This window comes from Gopherus evgoodei, unplaced genomic scaffold (genome assembly GCF_007399415.2).
Source record: "Gopherus evgoodei ecotype Sinaloan lineage unplaced genomic scaffold, rGopEvg1_v1.p scaffold_141_arrow_ctg1, whole genome shotgun sequence".
NCBI lineage: Eukaryota > Metazoa > Chordata > Testudines > Testudinidae > Gopherus > Gopherus evgoodei.
This window is the reverse complement of record NW_022059804.1, coordinates 696-22,724: the sequence shown is the minus strand read 5'-3', so window position 1 is coordinate 22,724 and position 22,029 is coordinate 696. Positions and strand designations below refer to the sequence as shown.

The window sequence follows — 22,029 nt, the reverse complement described above, 5'->3', positions numbered from 1 at the left end:
ATGTAAGCACTTGGATTCAGAGACTGTTGAAGTGATAATCTCACTTTTAACAGCAGTAGCTTCTTCTGCTAGTGTAGCAGAAATATTTTCTTCCTTTGGACTAATTCATTCCAAACTGAGAAATCGTTTGGGACCTGAAAAAGCAGCAAAGCTTGTTTTTTGTTTCCAGATTATGAACAAACAGGAAAATGAAGATGAAGACGACTCAGTTAGCTACAGAAGCAACCTGGCTGATATAGTCGATTTAATTTTTTTTTTTTAATATTTCATTTAACTATTTTAGTTAAAAACAATTTTAGCAAAAACAAACCTGATTTTGAAAAACTTGAATGTTTAACTAAATTGAAAAATTCATATGCTTGTTTTGTTAAAATATTATGTTTGCTGTTGAAGAAAAAAATCCAGAATACATGCTGTTTTAGTTAAATAAAACTATTTAAATGTCTGTCTGGTGATGATCTCCTCCTAATACAGCATGGCAAGAAAATCCTCCAAATATTAATGATTGACCTGTTGAATTGGAGATTCACTGATTTCATAAATATCTGCTTCAATTACCTTTGGTAAATGAAATCATTCATTTTCTGATGTAGCTTTTAAAACTAATCTGAAAAGTTTTCAAAATAAGTCACTTTAAAACTGTATCGTGTGTACCTTCTAAAAATGAAACCTACATCTACCTCTGAGTTGTGAAGAATATGTATTACGGTTATAACAACCAACAAGCACGCACTTTTATGTAGAAATCCATGATTAAATAGAGTCTTCCTGACTAGTGATTTACAAATCCACCCTGATTCTAAGTCAGTACAGAATAATGGACTTGCTTATATCACTGAAGATCCTAACAAACAAATGATGAGGTGCAGTATGCAATGTAGTTGTAGCCATGCCAGTTGCAGGATATTAGAGACACAAAGTGGGTGTGGTAATATCTTTTATTGGACCAACCTCTGTTGGAGAGACAGACAAGCTTTCAAGCCACACAGAAAGCTCTTCCTCTGTATGGGTGCACTATGCATATTTACAAAAAATCATTCACTGCCAAGTCTATATAGAGCAGTGGTTCTCAACCAGGGATTTGGGGACCCTGGGGTGCTACAAGCATGTTTCAGGGGTCCGCCAAGCAGAACCAGTGTTAGACTCACTGTGGCCCAGAACAGAAAGCCTAAGCCCTGCCACGCAGGGCTGAAGCCCAAGGCCCTGAGCTGTGCCACCCGGGACTGAAGCAGAAGGCTGAGCAACTTAGCTTTTCGTGGGGAGCCCTATTGCATGGGGTCCTAGGCAACTGTCCTGCTTGCTACCCCATAATTCCAGCCCTGCTTTTATATGCAGAAAACCAGTTGTTGTAGCACAGGTGGGACTTGGGAGTTATCACTTGCAGAAGGGGGCTCAGAAAGAAATAGGTTGAGAACCCCTGCTATAGAGCATGTTAATACATACTGTACATGGTGCCTTGTGCAATAGTACCACCTAGTGACAAAATAACTGAAGAGCACAAGTTTAAAACATTTGTGAAACAGATGCTAAGTTATAGGTAATGGTGAGTAAATGAAGGTGGCTAGTCATTCTGCATAGTATGTGCTAGAGACTTAGCACAGAGGGTACATACCCTACTCTACGTTCATGCCTAGCTCTGATCAACTGTAATGAAGTTACACATGCCACAGATACAACCACCAACTAATCCATAAGCACAATTACATGAGTTAACAATACCAACAGCTAAGCAACATGACCACAGAACTAGAACATTACCAACCCCTTCACCTCTGCCACTGACAATTCCTCAGCCAACTGATGTGCTATCACTCTTCAGCGAACAAATCATCTATAATAGGTTAAAAGTCAGATTGAAAAGACATGCTGGCAACCTCCTTGCCTTATAAAAAATAAGCCTTATTATCTGAGAATCCAGAGCAGCAATGGATCCAGTAAGACTCCAAAATTTTGTACTGTGAGAAAAGCATGGGCATATATCCTCACTGGAAGAAGTAACCCCTCCTACAGCCTCTCCAAAAGGTTCCTCCTTGCTACTAAAAGCACTTTTGTATTGTTAGGTTTGATCTTATGCCAGCTAGACACCTTCCAGGATCCTCTCTAGGCAAAACAGTGAGAAAAGCAAGGAGGCTGAAAAATCTGAGTTGAACAACAAATGTTTTCCTCAGGCTGATGATGTCCCAAATCCTTCAGCATATCTGACAATGCCAAGGCAACTAGTGTGCTGTGACCACTGCTGGTTGTATTTTTAATAATGTCACTGTTATAAGTGTGCATCAATTCTCCAAAAAGACCCATATTTTTGGAGTTTCATGTATCCACCTTGCACAAATCTACATCATTGATCAATTTAAAGCTTATTTCATGTACATTTAGATGAGGTAAGATGTGGAGCTATCAAGTGGTGTTAAAAGCCTGTAGGCAAGGTGCAACGATGGTATCCAAAATGAGAAAGTGTTATTTTCCCCACAGTTTCAGAAACACTGCAACATAACTATGAATCCAGTTTTTACTGTTTAAGTTGATTCCAAATCCTTAATGTGGTGTTTACTGGTCAAAGTTACCAAACCACAATGTAGAAGAGGATTTTTATTAGTTTTGCGTGGTCAAGTTTTCCCCCCGCCCCCAAAATGATTAAGCTGTTTAGCATGTGGCAAAAATGGCGAATATCAACATTATGCAATATTCTAACATGAAATGTTTTCACATCACATATTCTTAATTGTCAAAGTATCTTATCCATATCTTCAATTGAAATGTATTGACCAGATCAGTTTCACACTGAAGGTGCTAGTAGCAGCAGACTCTGTGCCCAAAGTTTGTACTGCACAGTGGGTAGATACAAATGTATGTGAATTCTTAATGTAATGCTTCTCCATTTGTAAGCTTTCATATGTACTACATAGCATCTAGTCTGCCTGGTAGAAGATTTTAATTTGTAATTGCTTATGCATGCAATACTAGCCTCTGAAATATTCTGGAAACTCGCTGTTAATTCAGTGACACTTTTTAGTATTAAAGATAATACTCAGCTTCATACTGGGCTTCAAACAAAGTGCTCACTAAACAAAAATGGCAATTTTGATACTAACATAGATCTAATTTATATCTAATTTAGCACAAGTCTATATACTTGTACAAAATGAAAAATGGTGGTACTGGTGGTGGTAACGTTAATATACTTCGGGAATTCTACTGCTACAGGGACATTAAAGTATTTGAAAATATGGTGGATACAAGCCCCTTAAAGTTTACATCAAAGAGAAAAAGACCAATCATAAACTTTAAAAAATGTGATATTTGTCAAGAAAATCAAAAGAAAGCAAAACTGTCAAAAGCCAGCAGTGCTGGACAGAATTCTGTGAGGCTGGCACTAGAAACCAGGAAAGATTAATTGTATTGGCAGCTACTGGATGAGTTATCTAATTTGGATGATGTGGAACCAATACTCAATCACAGGGGTTTCTTTCAGAAATACACAAGCAAACTGAATTTGGAACATGTCAGAGCAGTACTGAACACAGAAAAAAAAAAAGACTCTGAATTTGATCAGAGAGCATCCCATTTTCCTGCTTCTAGAGCCACAAGAACAAGCACATCCTCCAGCAACTGATCTTAGTACACTGTTTGCTTGAGAAAAACATACAAGGCAGACAAGAAGCTTCATAAAATAGAAACATCTGAGAGCGCAACCAATCTAAGGAAGGCAGCACTTCAACCAAGAGACGATGACAAGTTGAGCAGACTCTCTGTGGAATACCTGATTGCTAAAGATGCAGTTATCACTTAACATGCCCTTTTTCCTGCTTGGGTAAAATGAATCTTAAAGCAAAAGCATCTAGTTATACTGCAACAATCCAATGATAACGCTACATTTTATTATCTGATTGACCAGAGAGACAATGATCTTATGTACAACAAAAAGGCTCTTCGCCTGTCCAAGCTGCTACAAAGATATAAAGTCCTACTTCCCTCAGACGTTGAAACTGCAAACTATTCCAGTAGTAAATTACAAGCAAGATTAGAAAAAACACTATGGTTCTGCAATTTCATTCGATGCACAGCAAAGACAAGGTAAGTCGACCATTGTTCTATGCAGCACAACAACATTAGCTGATGCTGTCCAAGCTCCTAGTAATCTGAAGCAGTAACTTAAGTCAATATTTTGTCAATGTTCTTCTGGTGAGTAAGACTAATGAACAAGTGATTTTTTATAAGGCTGCTTCAATCCTTCACTCTGAAATATTCAGATCATCATCCAAAGCTGGGTGACTGCAGTTTAGTGAGGTCAGCTACTTTTGTGTGCCCCCATTGGTGCAGGAATTTGTCCTCTGGTTGATAAAGAGGTGTATATAATTCAGCCAGCAAAAAGTATCAGCTTTTCAAAGAAAATGTTTCTCAATAGCAGAGTGCATAGTGTTTAACAGTTCCACAATTATTACACCAGTGCACATAAGCCTTGCTTCACAGCTATACCATGAGCCAACGAATCAAATGGACGCTCATGGAGGGAAAGAGGGGGTACCGAGGACTCCAGCTATCCCACAGTCGCCGCAGTCTCCGAAAAGCATTTGCATTCTTGGCTGAGCTCCCAATGCCTGTAGGGTCAAACACATTGTCCAGGGTGGTTCAGGGTATATCTTGTCAATTTACCCCCAACCCCATGAAAGAAAAGGGAAAAAATCATTTCTTGACTTTTTTCCAGTGTCACCATATGTCTACTGCATGCTGCTGGTAGACGCGGTGCTGCGGCACTGAACAACAGCATCCTCTCCTCTCCCTTCCCCGGTAGCAAATGGTACACTGCAGAATGACTGATAGCCGTCCTCATCAATCATCATCTCGTGAGTGCTCCTGGCTGGCCTCAGGTGAGGTCGACCTGAGGCGCCTGGGTAAAAATAGGAATTACTCCCGGTCATTCCCGGAAGATGGTGCAGAACGGCTGGTAACCATCTTCATCATAGCAACTGGGGGCTGAGCTCCATCAGCCCCCCCCCCCCCCTTTCATGTCTAAAGAAAAGATTCTGTACTGCCTGGACTATCATAGCAGTGGGATACTGGGCTCCTCTCCCCCGCACCGTTTAATGTCCTGCCTGGACTATCATAGCAGCTGGAGGCTGCCTCCCCCTCATTTTATCTCACTAAAAACTCAGTGTTTCTTATTCCTGCATTCTTTATTACTTCATCACACAAATAGGGGGACACTGCAACGGTAGCCCAGGAGGATTGGGGGAGGAAGGAAGCAACGGGTGGGGTTGTTGCAGGGGCACTCCCTAGAATGGCATGCAGCTCATCATTTCTGCGGGATTTGACACGGAGCAGCTGTGCTCTCCAGTTCTCTGGTACTCTAGTACACTTGCCCCATATTCTAGGCAGGAATTACTCTATTTTTAGATAAAACATAAAGGAGAGAATGACTCGGGGCGTCATTCCCATTTTTGTCTTTGCACCCCCGGCCGACCTCAGTGAAGGCCAGCCAGAAGCACCCATGACAGGAGCAGACAGTACAGAACGACTGATAAGCATCATCTCATCGCCAATTTACAATGGCACGGCAGACGGTACAGAACGACTGATACCCGTCCCTGCTACCTTGCAAAGGCAAATGAATGCTGCTGTGTAGCGCTGCAGCACTGCCTCTGTCACCATATGTGTACAGGATGCTGCTGACAGTGACAAAAGGCAAAACGGGCTCCATGGTTGCCATACTATGGCATCTGCCAGGGCAATCCAGGGAAAAAGGGCGCAAAATGATTGTCAACGGTTGCTTTCATGGAGGAAGGAATGAGTGATGACATTTACCCAGAATCACCCGCGACACTGTTTTTGCACCATCATGCATTGGGATCTCAACCCAGAATTCCAATGGCCAGGGGAGACTGTGGGAACTATGGTGCACTCAACTTTATACAATCTGTTTTACAAAACCAGTTTATATAAAATCGGAATAATCTCGTAGTGTAGACATACCCTCAGGGTGACAATCACGATCTGTAAGTATGTACATGGGAAACAGAAATCTGATAATAGATGGGTCTTCAATCTAGCAGACAAAGATACAACATCCAATGGCTGGAAGCTGAAGCAAGACAAATACAGACCCAAGATAAGGCACAGTTTTTAAACAGTCATGGTCCAGTAATTCCTCACATAACACCATCCCAGTTAATGTTGTTTCGTTGCTGATCAAACAGAGAACATGCTAATTTAAAGCTGCGCAGTGCTCCCTTATAACATTGTTTGGCAGCCGACTGTTTGGTCCACTGCTCGCAGAAAGAGCAGCCCATTGGAGCTAGCTGGTGGGGGCTTGGAACAGGGTGGGCTGGCAGCTCCCCACTCCCCTAAGTTCCCTGTGCCGGCTATCAATTGCTGGACAGTTCGGCTGTCCCTCCCTCCACTGCCGTGTGCTGCTCCTATCCTCTGCTTTGGAGCTGCTCCTGGGAGCCTCCTGCTTTCTATGCAGGGAGGCAGGGAAGAAAGAGGGGTGCTAATGTCAGGGTGTCCCCCTCCCTTCCGCTCCTTTACCCCTTCGCCACAGAGCAACAGGGGACACAACAGGGCTCAGGACGGAGGAAGCTTGCTGGCAGCAGCTGCTGTCTCAACTTGCTGGTTTACTTAAAAAGGCAGTGTACTTAGAGGGGATCGGCGTACTTAAAGGGGCAATGTGCATCTTTCTCTCACACACACACACAGTGTGAATCTCTGTCTCTCTCTACCATGCTGTCTCCCCTCCCTTCATTTGTGCTGCCTTGTAGAGAGTGAGGCTACATTAACAACAACATGTTAACCCTTGAGGGCTCAGCCAAGTGCTAGTTCATCATTTAGCAGTAAGGCATTCCCTGGGGAATATCCCACCCTCTTCCACTCTCTGACTTCACCACCTCAACCAAGCTTCATTAATTCTTATGGGGAAATTGGATTTGCTTAACATCGTTTCACTTAAAGTTGCATTTTTCAGGAACATAAGTACAAGGTTAATCGAGGAGTTACTGTAATTAACCAGTGGAACAATTCACCAAGGCGTGTGAACCAATGTTCCCTCTAATTTTTTATGTCGATGTGCGGAATGAATTTTGTTACGTGCACCAATATGAAAGTGATGTGTGGTGGGGGTGAGAGCTCTGGCTGAGGGTGCAGGCTCTGTGGTGGGGCCGGGGATGAAGAGTTCAGGGTGCGGGACGGGGCTCAGGGCTAGGTCAGAGGGTTGGGTGCAAGGGCTGAAGGCTCCAGCTAGGGGTGATGGCTCTGGGGTCGGGCTGCCTTGGGATCACCTGGGTGGGTCCTTGCCTCTGGATTGGCTGAACCCTGGTTGAATGGCATAGGGCCTATTATCACTTTCTTTAGCTCGGGGTAAGCCAGGAGTCCTTTCCATGCAGCAGTTTGTGTCTCCTACCTGGGAGCGTGCAAGCCACTTGCAAATACTATTGCGATCAGAGATAGCTGTCGGTGAGGTCATTACAGTAAGTACTGAATCATCCGTAAAGGATCAAGATCTTGTTGACTAGTTAGTGGTGTTAGAACAACACCGGACTTGACCAAAGGGAAAAATCAAATAGATTATTTTCACAGTCTTATATGTGATGTCTGGATTCAATAATGATTATGTCTGTCTGTCTCCTAAGATGCAGAACAGGTAGATGAGAACATATTACAGCTGTGATCTGTAGCCTACACAGGTTCTCCATTCTATATTATATCTATTTCAAAGTGCTGGTCCTCCTCTTCAAAACCCTTAATTGGCTAAAGTCAACTACCTCAAAGCATGTCTCTCTCTTAGAACACAGGTTTGATTCAGTTGTCAGCATGCAAAATTCAGCTTGTTCAGACCAAAGCATAGATCTACAACCTCAGTAAAGGTGGTCTGGAGAATAGAGAACTACCATGACAATAACTGAAACTTAAAGCACCTGTATTTGACACCAAGAGACCAGAGAGATTGGTGCAATACAGATACATACACATTCCATTACAGTTATACACATTTTAGTATGATAACTGCAAATTACCAAAATCCTTGTTTTGCTACTGCATGTTTCAAACCATGGCCATTTTGGTGTCAGTAGACACACTGCATGTGCATATTATACACATTCTACAGTACGCATCTGTTATAACCTTAGTCCCAGATTTGGACCTTAGCGTCCAAAATATGGGGGTTAGCATGAAAACCTCCAAGCTTAGTTACCAGCTTGGACCTGGTACCTGCTGCCACCACCCAAAAAATTAGAGTGTTTTGGGGCACTCTGGTCCCCTTGAAAAACCTTCCCTGGGGACCCCAAGACCCAAATCCCTTGAGTCTCACAACAAAGGGAAATAATCCTTATTCCCTTCCCCCCTCCAGGTGCTCCTGGAGGGATACACAGACACAAGCTCTGTGAAACTACGCAGAGTGATTCCCCCTCTCCGTTCCCAATCCTGGAACAAAAGCACTTTCCTCTTCACCCAGAGGAAATGCAAAATCAGGCTAGCAATCCAACACACAGCTCTCCCCTTGATTTCTTCCTCCCACCAATTCCCTGGTGAGTTTCCCTGAAGTAAAGAAAAACTCCAACAGGTCTTAAAAGAAAACTTTATATAAAAAAGTAAGAAAAAATACAAATAGTCTCTCTGTATTCAGATGACACAATACAGGGCAATTTCTTAAAAGAATATTGAATAAACAGCCTTATTCAAAAAGAAGACAAATCAAAGCACTCCAGCACTTATATTCATGCAAATACCAAAGAAAAGAAACCATAGAACTTACTATCTGATCTCTTTGTCCTTACACTTAGAAACAGAAGACTAGAAAACAGAACTACTTCTCCAAAGCTCAGAGGAAGCAGGCAGACAGAAACAAAGACTCAGAGACACAATTCCCTCCACCCAAAGTTGAAAAAATCCAGTTTCCTGATTGGTTCTCTGGTCAGGTGTTTCAGGTGAAAGAGACATTAACCCTTAGCTATCTGTTTATGACACGCCCCCCAAATTGCAGACAGTGGGGAAGCTCACTGGCGGCAATTTCCTTCTAGAACTTGAAAATAAACAGATTAATACAACACATGCACCTTTACATATACTACTAAGTATATAACTAACAGACTTTTACATTTTAAGAACACTTTTTAACTACTGGATTCTGGGAAACTCTCACGGGAGAGTGCATCAGCAACTTTGTTAGAAGCTCCTGTGATGTGTTGAATTTTAAAATCAAAATCTTGGAGAGCTAAACTCCAACGAAGAAGTTTCTTGTTGTTCCCCTTGGCAGTATGAAGCCACTTTAGTGCAGCATGGTCAGTTTGTAGTTGGAACCGCCGTCCCCAAACATATGGGCGTAGCTTTTCCAGGGCGTACACAATGGCATAGCATTCCTTTTCACTGACTGACCAGTGACTTTCCCTCTCAGACAGTTTCTTGCTGAGAAACACGACAGGATGGAAGTTGTGATCTGTTGCTTCCTGCATGAGCACTGCTCCTATACCACGCTCAGATGCATCTGTGGTTACTAGGAATGGTTTGTCAAAATCCGGGGCCCTGAGCACAGGGTCCGACATGAGCGTTGCCTTAAGCTGGGTAAAGGCTTTTTGACACTCATCAGTCCACTTAATGGCATTTGGCTGGGTCTTTTTGGTTAGGTCGGTCAATGGGGCAGCGATTTGGCTGTAGTGTGGTACAAATCGCCTGTAGTATCCGGCCAAGCCTAAGAAGGATTGGACCTGTTTCTTTGACCTTGGGACAGGCCACTTTTGGATAGCATCCACCTTGGCCTGTAGGGGGTTTATGGTTCCTCGACCCACCTGGTGCCCCAGGTAAGTCACTCTGTTTTGGCCTATTTGACACTTTTTGGCCTTAACAGTTAGTCCTGCCTGCCTGATGCGCTCAAAGACCTTTTCCAGGTGGAGTAGGTGTTCGGGCCAGGAGTCTGAAAAAATGGCCACATCATCGAGGTAGGCAACTGCAAATTCTCCCAGTCCAGCTAGTAGACCATCTACCAGCCTCTGGAAGGTAGCGGGTGCATTTCGAAGGCCGAAAGGAAGGACATTGAATTCATACACCCCCGCATGGGTGACGAATGCTGACCTCTCCTTGGCAGGTTCATCTAGCGGTACTTGCCAGTACCCCTTGGTTAAGTCTATTGTAGAGATGAACTGGGCACGTCCCAACTTCTCCAATAGCTCATCGGTACGTGGCATTGGATAGTTGTCCGGACGAGTTACAGCATTTAGCTTACGGTAGTCCACGCAAAAGCGTATTTCCCCATCTGGTTTGGGTACCAGAACCACTGGAGATGCCCATGCACTGGTAGATGAGCGGATTATACCCATCTGTAGCATGTTCTGGATCTCCCGTTCTATAGCAGCTTGGGCATGAGGAGACACCCGGTAGGGTGGGGTTCTGATTGGGTGAGCATTACCTGTATCAATGGAGTGGTATGCCCGTTCAGTCCGTCCTGGGGTGGCTGAGAACAATGGGGCGAAGCTAGTGCACAGCTCCTTGATTTGTTGCCGCTGCAGACGTTCCAGGGTGGTTGAGAGGTTCACCTCTTCCACGCCACCGTCTTTTTTTCCGTCGTAGTAGACACCGTCAGGCCACTCAGCATCATCTCCCTGGACTGTAAACTGACAAACCTGTAAGTCTCTGGAATAGAAAGGCTTGAGAGAATTAACATGGTACACTTTAGGCTTTAGTGAGGAATTGGGAAATGCTATGAGGTAGTTTACAGCTCCCAGGCGCTCTTGGACCGTGAATGGCCCTTCCCATGATGCTTCCATCTTATGGGCCTGTTGCGCCTTCAAGACCATAACCTGGTCTCCTACCTTGAAGGAACGTTCTCTGGCATGTTTGTCATACCAGGCCTTTTGCTCTTCCTGAGCATGCTTTAGGTTCTCTCTAGCAAGGGCTAAAGAGTGTTGGAGGGTGCTTTGTAGGTTGCTTACAAAGTCCAGAATGTTAGTTCCTGGAGAAGGCGTAAACCCCTCCCATTGCTGCTTCACCAACTGTAATGGCCCCTTAACCTCGTGACCATACACAAGTTCAAATGGTGAAAACCCTAAACTGGGATGTGGTACAGCCCTGTAGGCAAACAGCAACTGCTGCAACACTAGGTCCCAATTATTGGAGAATTCGTTGATGAATTTTCGTATCATGGCCCCCAAAGTTCCATTGAACCTTTCCACCAGGCCATTGGTTTGATGGTGGTATGGGGTGGTAACCAAGTGATTCACCCCATGAGTTTCCCACAGTTTTTCCATGGTCCCTGCCAGGAAATTAGACCCTGAATCTGTAAGGATGTCAGAGGGCCAACCTACCCTGGCAAAGATGTCTGTTAGGGCCAGGCACACAGTGTTAGCCCTGGTGTTGCCTAGAGCTACTGCTTCTGGCCATCGGGTAGCAAAGTCCACTAAAGTCAGTACATACTGCTTTCCTCTGGGCGTCTTTTTTGGGAAAGGGCCCAGAATATCCACAGCTACTCGCTGAAATGGGACCTCAATTATGGGGAGTGGCTGGAGAGGGGCCTTGACCTGGTCTTGAGGCTTACCCACTCTTTGGCATACCTCACAAGACCGGACATACTTGGCAACATCCTTGCCCATCCCCTCCCAGTGGAAGGACTTCCCCAACCGGTCCTTGGTTCTGTTCACCCCAGCATGGCCACTGGGATGATCATGGGCTAAGCTTAAGAGCTTCTCCCGGTACTTAGTTGGAACCACCAACTGTTTTTTGCGGCTGCCATTCTTCCCGGTGTCCACCAGAAAGAATTTCCTTGTATAAAAGTCCTTGGTCTATAACAAACCGGGATCGATTAGAAGAGCTGAGAAGCGGTGGGGTGCTCCGTGTCACCGCCCACGCTTTCTGAAGGCTGTCATCTGCTTCCTGCTCAGCCTGGAACTGTTCCCTTGAGGCTGGGGTCACCAGTTCTTCCTTAGACTGTGGACTTGGGCTTGGTCCCTCTGGAAGCGATGTAGGTGATGGGGTTGTTTCCGTTGCTGGTGAACCGCTCTCCGCTGGTGCACCTGAGGGTATTTCAGGCTCTGGCTGAGCCTTTTGGGTATGGCTGTCTTTGGCTTCTGCCAGTTCTGGCGTTGAGTTTGAAGATGTGGTTGCACTTGCTGGTGCTGGTTGCTGTTCCAGTTCCGGGCCTGGGACTGGAGATGCTGTGGCTGTTTCAGTGGTAGGCATGGAATCCGGGTCCACTGCCTCTGTCTGGGTCTCTGGTAACACAGACGGGGCTTCTGTGGACGGCTCAGGAACAGGAATGGGTCTGGAAGCTTGCCTGGTTTGGCTACGTGTAACCATTCCCACTCTCTTGGCCCGCCTCACCTGGTTGGCCAAGTCTTCCCCTAGTAGCATGGGGATAGGATAATTGTCATAGACTGCAAAAGTCCACATTCCTGACCAGCCTTTGTACTGGACAGGCAGTTGAGCTGTAGGCAAGTCTACAGCTTGTGACATGAAGGGGTAAATTGTAACTTTGGCCTTTGGGTTGATGAATTTGGGGTCAACGAAGGATTGGTGGATAGCTGACACTTGTGCCCCCGTGTCTCTCCACGCAGTAACCTTCTTTCCGCCCACTCTCAAATTTTCCCTTCGCTCCAAGGGTATTTGAGAGGCATCTGGGCCTGAGGATCTTTGGTGTGATGGTGGTGTAATGAATTGCACTCGCATGGTGTTCTTGGGACAGTTGGCCTTGATATGTCCCAGTTCATTACACTTAAAGCATCTTCCATCTGATGGGTCAGTGGGCCGAGGTGAGTTACTGGAGACTGGTGAGGTTGAAGGGTAGGGTATCTGTGGCTTTACTTGGGTGGTATGTGGGGTCTTTGGCTGTCCTCGGTTGTAGGGTTTATGGTCTGTGTGCCCCCTGTGGTAATCGTTCCCCTTGACAGTAGCTTTCTTGCTTTCTGCCAGTTCCATCCATTTGGCTCCAATCTCCCCCGCCTCAGCGATATCTTTGGGATTTCTATCTTGTATGTACCGTGTGATGTCTTCAGGAACACCGTCCAAGAACTGTTCCATTTGTATGAGGAGGTTCAGTTCTTCCAAGGTTTGAATGTTGTTTCCTGTTAGCCAGGCCTCATAGTTTTTTGCAATGTAGTAGGCGTGTTTGGGAAATGACACCTCTGGTTTCCACTTTTGGGTTCTGAAGCGCCGACGGGCATGATCTGGGGTTATCCCCATCCTGTATCTGGCCTTGGTTTGAAAAAGTTTATAGTCATTCATTTGCTGCTTAGGCATTTCAGCTGCCACCTCTGCTAAAGGTCCACTGAGGTGTGGCCTTAATTCTACCATGTACTGGTCTTCGGGGATGCTGTACCCAAGACAGGCTCTTTCAAAATTTTCCAAGAAGGCCTCAGTGTCATCACCTGCCTTGTAGGTGGGAAATTTCCTGTGCTGTGGAGCAATAATGGGCGATGGGTTGTTAGGATTGGCTGGAGTCTGTTGCTTAGCCTTTTCTAATTCCATGGCCTGTTGGTGGGCTTCCCTCTGGAGTTCTATCTGTCTTCTGTGGGCTGCCTCTTCTTCTTCGTGCTTTCTTCTGTGGGCCAACTCTTCTTCTGCTTGTTTCCTTCGGTGGGCCACCTCTTCTTCTTCTAGTTTTCTTGTGTGTGCTGCCTGTTTGATTTGTTCTTCTCTTTCTTTCATCTCCATCTCTTTTTGTTTTATTTCCAGTTGTCGCCTGTGTTCAGCTTCTTTGAATTGGTCTTCGGCCTCCATTTTTGTCTTGGTAGACATGGTTCCTGTTTTCTTGTGTTGGGGTGCCCTCCGGTGTTTATCTTTTGCACTGCAGGCTCTGTTGCCTCCTGAAGTCTGCCTAGCAACAGTGCTTTTTTCCTTTTCTCTCTCTAGCTAATGTTCAATGAAGGGAAACCAGAAAAACCACTTTATTTGCATGCATATAAGTGCTGGTACTTGCCTCCTAATGGGAGGGCTATTGCATGACAAAAGACCCTTAACAGTTTGGTAATGGCTTCTTGCTTATATTGCAAGCCACAAACTACTAGAGAGAGCAGAAAAAAAAATTCTCTCTGGTTCCCTTTTAAAACCAACTGTTTCTCTCTGCTAAAAAGCCCTTAGCAGAGAAAAGAAAAATATAATATTCCTACTGGCTTCTGAATTCTGTCTATATCCCACCGCTGCCACCATGTTATAACCTTAGTCCCAGATTTGGACCTTAGCGTCCAAAATATGGGGGTTAGCATGAAAACCTCCAAGCTTAGTTACCAGCTTGGACCTGGTACCTGCTGCCACCACCCAAAAAATTAGAGTGTTTTGGGGCACTCTGGTCCCCTTGAAAAACCTTCCCTGGGGACCCCAAGACCCAAATCCCTTGAGTCTCACAACAAAGGGAAATAATCCTTATTCCCTTCCCCCCTCCAGGTGCTCCTGGAGGGATACACAGACACAAGCTCTGTGAAACTACGCAGAGTGATTCCCCCTCTCCGTTCCCAATCCTGGAACAAAAGCACTTTCCTCTTCACCCAGAGGAAATGCAAAATCAGGCTAGCAATCCAACACACAGCTCTCCCCTTGATTTCTTCCTCCCACCAATTCCCTGGTGAGTTTCCCTGAAGTAAAGAAAAACTCCAACAGGTCTTAAAAGAAAACTTTATATAAAAAAGTAAGAAAAAATACAAATAGTCTCTCTGTATTCAGATGACACAATACAGGGCAATTTCTTAAAAGAATATTGAATAAACAGCCTTATTCAAAAAGAAGACAAATCAAAGCACTCCAGCACTTATATTCATGCAAATACCAAAGAAAAGAAACCATAGAACTTACTATCTGATCTCTTTGTCCTTACACTTAGAAACAGAAGACTAGAAAACAGAACTACTTCTCCAAAGCTCAGAGGAAGCAGGCAGACAGAAACAAAGACTCAGAGACACAATTCCCTCCACCCAAAGTTGAAAAAATCCAGTTTCCTGATTGGTTCTCTGGTCAGGTGTTTCAGGTGAAAGAAACATTAACCCTTAGCTATCTGTTTATGACAGCATCTTGTGAGGTTTTTTCTTTTTTTATTTTTTTTAAATAAATAAAATCAGATTAACTTACCCATATTATATGTCTGTCTCCAAACAAATTCAGGTATTCAAAAACAAGAGTGGTATTGCGACGTCTCTCAGAACAGTAATTTCTGAAAAAGTCAAATAAAGCTATGTTTTATACAAAAGTACTCTTCAAATTCACACACAATCACACTCTTCCGTAGATTTAGTTCTTAATGGTGTTTGAAATCAGTTATCTTTGAAAACAGATTATTCCTTACACAATACAAATATCAGATAGCCATGTTTTCCATCTTAAATTCTATAATGCTTATACTTCAATTTTCAGCAGTTTACATCTGGGAATTTACAATCCTTTCATTTTACTGAAGTATTAAAAATCTAGTACTAGATTTCAAAAAATATTAACTAATGGGAATTATTGTTTTGATCTTATACCATTTTAATCATTTGATATGAATCTGTTTTACAATAAAGTGTCTATGATACTTTTCATGATAGATACTATATAAAATGCATTCTAAAAAGATCTCTGTACCTGAAAAGCTGTCTTTTTGAAAATTATATTTACATTACAAAATATTCAGTATTAAAAATACAAAATTTTTGATGGATGAAGAGTGGGAATTCATGTTCTGTCAAGACAAAAATCTGGGACGCCGATCAACCTCCACTGACCTTTCCTAAGGAAGTACAGCATGTTACATAGGATACAGAGTCAACTGAAATAGGCTGCAGAGATGTTTCACTTAACACTTCTATAAGGTAAGATTTTCCTCTTGATTCCTAGATGCAACAATATACATCCGGAAGAGGAGAATGGTTATTTTGGTTATTTAATCATCAGAAGTGCTTTTCAGTGACTGTTTCTTTTTCTGAATTAATAGGGGAATTATTAGTTTCTAGGAATTAAAAGATCCTTGATTTTCAATGAGGTGAGATCTTCATGCAAATTGCATGAAAGAAAGCCTTTATTCTGCTTTCATTGCTGTCGTGTGTAAATTAAAAAAAAACATTATTAATTCTTCAACCAAAGTAAGTCATTACACATCACAGTGACTTTTCAATATGCAGCAGAAAAGTAGGATAAAGGTTCATGGAACCAGCTCACTATAGCACAAGTGGTCATTCAATATGAAAGGTTGTAAATGCTAAAACTCTGCAGGGTTAGCTAGTGAAACAAAGTGCAACTCTCTGACCCTGCCAGCAGCAGGTGCATATTTTGCTACATTTTGTTAATGTAAACATAATGCAAATAGTGATATTAACAAACAGTAAGAGGGAAAAGGGGAAGGAAGGCCAGGCTTACAGAAAAAATAAAATCACAGTTACTCTATTCTGGTCTACACGTACCTTGATGTTCCTTTAAATTACATATTTTCTACCCACATATCTATGTACACACATCTATTTATACACAAACTTTATTAACTCAAGGTTGCTACTATATCCCACCAACACAGGCCACACAAAGTAAGGAGATGAGCAGTTAAGTCATTCAACATCCCTATTCCTCGTCCTCAGAACCTCTTCTCAGTCTCAACTATGCCAATTTTTAAAAAGGCTAAACAGGATGATTCAGGTAATTATAGGCCTGTCAGCCTAACGCTGATCCCAGGCAAGATAATGGAGCAGCTGATCCAGTGCTCAAATAATAATGAATTAAAAGAGTGTAACATAATTAATGCAAATCAACTGGCTTATGGAAAACAGTTCCTTGAAACTAACCTGGTATCTTTTTTGGATGAGATTACTAATTTGATTGATAGACATACTAGTGTTGACGTAATATGCTTAGACTTCTGTAAGGCAATTGATCTGATACAGGAAGAAATTTTGATTAAAAACTGGCTGATAGGTCTCAAAACATAACTGGAAACATGGAATCATCATCAAAGTGGGTGTGTTTCCAGTGGGGATCCTACAGGGATCTGTTCTTGGCCTTACACTATTTAATATTTTAATCAACAACCTAGAAGAAAACAAAATCACAACTGATAAAAATTTACAGATGACACAAAATGGGGGAGTGGTAAATAATTACAAGGACAGGTCACTAATTCAGAGCAATCTGGATCACTTGGTAATCTGAGCACAAGCAAACAATGTGTATTATAATATAGCTAAATGTAAGTGAATGAATGTAAGTGTAGGAATGAAGAATGTAGGTCAATTACAGGAAGGGGGACTCTATCCTGAGCAGCAGTGCCTCTGAAAAATATTTGGGAGTTGTGGTGGATAATCAGATCAACATGAGCTCCCAATGTGCGCTGTGGCTGAAAGAGCTAATGTGATCACTGAATGCATAAACTGGAGAATCCAGTAAAGAGGCTAATTTACGTCTGTATCTGGCTGCTGGAATACTGTGGCCAGTTCTGGTGCTTACAATTTAAGAAGGGTGTTGATAAACTGGAGAGCCAAAAGAATGATTAAAAGCATTAGAAAATATTTCTTATGGTGATAAACTCAAAGACCTCAATCTAATTAGCTTAAAGGGAAGGTTATGGGGTGACTTGGTTATAGTCTATAGGAATCTACATGAGGAACAAATATTTAGCAATGGGCTCTTCAATCGACCAGACAAAAGTATAAATTATATCATCTGATGGCTCAAAATGGAAGCTAGACAAATTCAGTCTGGAAATAAGGCATACATTTTTGACAGAGTAATTAACCATTGGAACAATTTACCAAGGGTTGAGGTGGATTTTCCATCACTGACAATTTTTAAATCAAGACTGGATGTTTTTCTAAAATATATGCTCAAGGAATTATTTTGAGGAAGTTCTATGACCTCTTTTATACAGGAGGTCAGAGTAGATTGGTCCCTTCTGGGCCTTGGAATCTATGAATTTATTAAAACTACCTCCCCTTCCATTACTCACAGTCCTTTACCTTCATTGTGAAATTAAGCACTATCTGACTGCTATTTATTAACCTATGCAAGATAAGCTGTTTGCCTCAGTCCAGTTCCAAGTGAGGAGGAGGTCTATTTCTCAGAAATATCATCACAGTTGGCAATGACTGAAAATCTTATTTGGAGCCACAGCAAGCCAAAGATTTAATGGGGGTAAAATGCATATGGCCCACAAATCTGTAGGGAGGAGTGACATGACCATAAATGAGACATTGTGTAGAGGGGTAAAAGCTGCATCTAGTTGTGCACCCAGTTGTTTGGAAATGCTTTCACTTTGTGTCTTTTTAAATTGAAAAAAAAGTAAATGGTCTGTTCACCAGTAAGTTCACCTGCTTAGCATGTTGGCTTCTGTGAATCCCTTTTGTAGGTCCCAACTCTCCCTATGCATTGTATATGTAGTCTGGACACACAATTCAGGGCCGAGCACTCCACTAGGTGACAGAGTGCCTAAAGTTAGGCGTTGCAATAACGAGGCAAATTATCTTTGTAGTTCTACCCTCTAGGGTCTGATTTGCAAAAGTTCTGAGCACTCAACTATAAATGAAGCTAATGGGAGCTGTATTTTGAACATATGAATTCGGCACTAGGTATCTCAAGTTGGCATCCCAAATTAATGGATAATTTTGACAATTTTGGTTTAAATCTTTCTGTACCTCAGTTCCCAATCTGTAAAATGTGGATAATATTGCCTTACCTCACTTTGTAACACTTCATAAACATTAATAAAGGTGATCAGCACCACAGAAAAGCATGAGAAGTAATAAATCTGTATTCAGTACGCGGTCTGGAAAGTGTGCCATAAATATGGCCTGTGGCCACACACGGGTGATGCTAGAAATAAATATTCATTACCTACCTGTTTAGTGAAGAGAGTTCATCCTTTGCACTGAATACAGCAGGGATCCTATGGAAAAATAATATGTGATCATGTGCTGAAAGGGGCAAAATTAAGGGTTCGTAAGTAATCTTAATACTGGCAATGCATAACTTTTGAGTACTTGTTTTTTTATTTTATTTTGTGTGTAAACATAGTTTGGTTTTCCATAGCATTTCCAAATCAAGAGATGGTGCTTTTCCAAATGCTTTGTTCATCAGTGGCAGAATCTTTAAATCACTATTAATTATTCTGCGCTGAAAATTGGTAAGTAAACTTGCCATCATGCTTTTCACCTGCAAGAAGGCTGATAATGAGAATAACTGAGACTCCTAATTGCTGTGCTAGAGTGTTGATGATCAGCTACTGCAGAGTAACTGGCCACAGAAAATAACTGCTATGTTTACCAATCCTGATTTAACTTTACAGTGCTTGCGGTTTGTTTTAAAGTATACACTTTTTTTGTGTGCTGTTTAAAGCAAGGCTGTACAAATGTTATCAGGGAATTCCAGCTTTCTGTGGGGAGGAAACAAGCATATGAAAGAAGATAATTCCAGGGTGCTGAGCAGGAAGAGCAGTTCTGAAAAAGTGAGCCCTGTGTCTACTAATTTCTTTTCCAGCTGGCTGCTCCTGGGAATGTGGCCAACTGTCAGACTTGGCTAGTTTGAACATACCTATATTTCTATCTAAGTGTGTTGTTACATCAGCTCTAACAGGCTTGTTTCTCAATACAACTCTGAAAGGAAACAATCAGTAACATAAATAGGTGTCCACACCAACATCTCTCTACATTAAATATTAAATATTAGGTAAAGCTGATGCTGTGGAGGGTTAAATTTGCTGGGGAAATTGAGAGTAATTATGGCAAATGCTATTTTACATTAGTGAAGTTGGTTTAGGGAAGCATTGGTAGTCATTACAACTCAATTTCTATAGTGACTTGAATAAAAGTTGCGTACATTTATTTTTCACTATGTAGTTAAGTTACAGTGCTTGTTTAAAGTGTATGAGTTACAGCCATGCACCTGGATCTAGGCAATACTCAATTAAGAGAGGCGGCCCATCCCCTGTTGCTCATTAACTTGGCGTCCTGGATGCTAGAAACATAGATGTTTACATTCTGGATGCATACACAAGTGCAATTTTAAATTCTTCTGTGCCCTCTCTTGGTCAGAGAAGCAGGTGTTGTGTATCTTCAAAGGCATGTATAATAGATCTTGAAAATACAGCAATTGTCAAGGTTTATCCATTTTTAGACCAGACACACTTTTGGGCCAGCTAAAATTTTATCCCAGAATAGTCCCTTGACAGCTAATAAATGAAGTTTACAGCACCTGAACTGTACTTGGGGATATGGGTGAAGGCCTTATCAGCTACAGCTAAATCTATAAACCATCTCAAGTGTTGTGTTGCCAGTAGTACTGAGGGAAACCACTTATACAGATACATACACTGGAAACAATGAACAGTGCTTATGCAGGGTTATTTGGAATTGGATGTTTCAGCCCTGTTTTACTTTCTTCATAAACTTTTTAAAAAAGATGAGACTAGAGCATTAGATTGAGGCTTATTGCCACAACAATACAAACAGTCAGTGCAAGAGAAAAAGCAAATCTCATTTGATTTTGCTGTGTAAATTTAATGGAAAATGATTGTGGCTTTTTAGTATATGATGTGCACTGGAAAACCATACTAAAAAGTGTTACTGTTTTTTGGTGGCCTAGGAGTCTCATTATAGTTCATAGTCAAACAAAGACCACCACCACAATTTGTGGGGCACAAGCACTGTAGGAGACGAGGTTTACTTGGGGTTTTCCTAAATTATCAGCCTAATTAACAATGTTCAGTTGAGCTGAGCTTGAGAAGAGAAAATGTTGTGTGCAGGGGACTATTGCACAAAAGCTATTGTACCACAGTGGTCTTTATGCTGAATACACTATGGCATTCACCCAAGAGTTCTGAAAGAACTCAAATGTGAAATTGCGGAACTATTAAATCAGCATCTGCACCCAATGACTGGAAGATAGCTAATATAATGCCAATACTTAAAAAGGGCTCTAGAGGTGATCCCAGCAATTACAGACCAGTAAGTCTAAGGTTAGTACTGGTAAAATTAGTTGAAACAATAGTAAAGAATAAAATTGTCAGACACACAGAAGAACATGAATTGTTGAGCAAAAGTCAACATGGTTTTTGTAAAGGGAAATCATGTCTTACTAATCTATTAGAGTTCTTTGAAGGGGTCAACAAACGTGGACAAGGGGGAACCCGTGGACATAGTATACTTAGATTTCCAGAAAGCCTTTGACAAGGTCCCTCACCAAAGGCTCTTACATAAATTAAGCTGTCATGGGATAAGAGAGAAGATCCTTTGAACTGGTTAAAAGACAGGGTACAAAGAGTAGGAATTAATAGTAAATTTTCAGAATGGAGAGGAGTAACTAGTGATGTTCCCCAAGGGTCAGTCCTAGGACCAATCCTATTCAACTTATTGATAAATGATCTGGAGAAAGGGGTAAACAGCAAGGTGGCAAAGTTTGCAGATGATACTAAACTACTCAAGATAGTTAAAACCAAAGCAGACTGTGAAGAACTTCAAAAAGATCTCACAAAATGAAGTGATTGGGCAACAAAATGGCAAATGAAATTTAATGTGGATAAATGTAAAGTAATGAACATTGGAAAAAAATAACCCTAACTATACATACAATATGATGGGGGCTAATTTAGCTACAACTAATCAGGAAACAGATCTTGGAGTCATCGTGGATAGTTCTCTGAAGACGTTCACGCAGTATGCAGCGGCAGTGAAAAAAGCAAACAGGATGTTAGGAATCATTAAAAAAGAGATAGAGAATAAGATAGAGTATCTTATTGCCCTTAAATAAATCGATGATACGCCCATATCTTGAATACTGCATACAGATGTGGCCGCCTCATCTCAAAAAAGATATACTGGGATTAGAAAAGGTTCAGAGAAGGGCAACTAAAATGTTTAGGGGGGTTGGAATGGATCCCATATGAGGAAATATTAAAGAGGCTAGGACTTTTCATCTTGGACAAGAGGAGACTAAGGAAGGCTATGATAGAGGTATATAAAATCATGAGTGGTGTGGAGAAAGTGAATAAAGCAGAAGTTATTTACTTGTTCACATAATATAAGAACTAGGGACCACCAAATGGAATTAACGGGCAGCAAGTTTAAAACAAATAAAAGGAAGTTCTTCTTCACACAGCACACAGTCAAC

At 42.1% G+C, this 22,029-nt stretch overlaps 1 protein-coding gene across 1 annotated transcript in view; it reads right to left on the bottom strand.

Moving 5' to 3' along the window:
* The window catches only part of LOC115639871 (ras-specific guanine nucleotide-releasing factor RalGPS1-like), a 77,738-nt gene extending 58,924 nt beyond the window's left edge, over positions 1-18,814 (bottom strand). Inside the window, exons 1-2 of the mRNA XM_030542809.1 lie at positions 18,764-18,814; positions 15,037-15,118 (exon numbers count right to left, since the gene is read on the bottom strand). The gene's annotated coding sequence lies outside the window, so the exon portion shown is untranslated. The remainder of the gene's footprint in view (positions 1-15,036; positions 15,119-18,763) is intronic.
* Between the last annotated feature and the right edge of the window lie 3,215 nt (positions 18,815-22,029).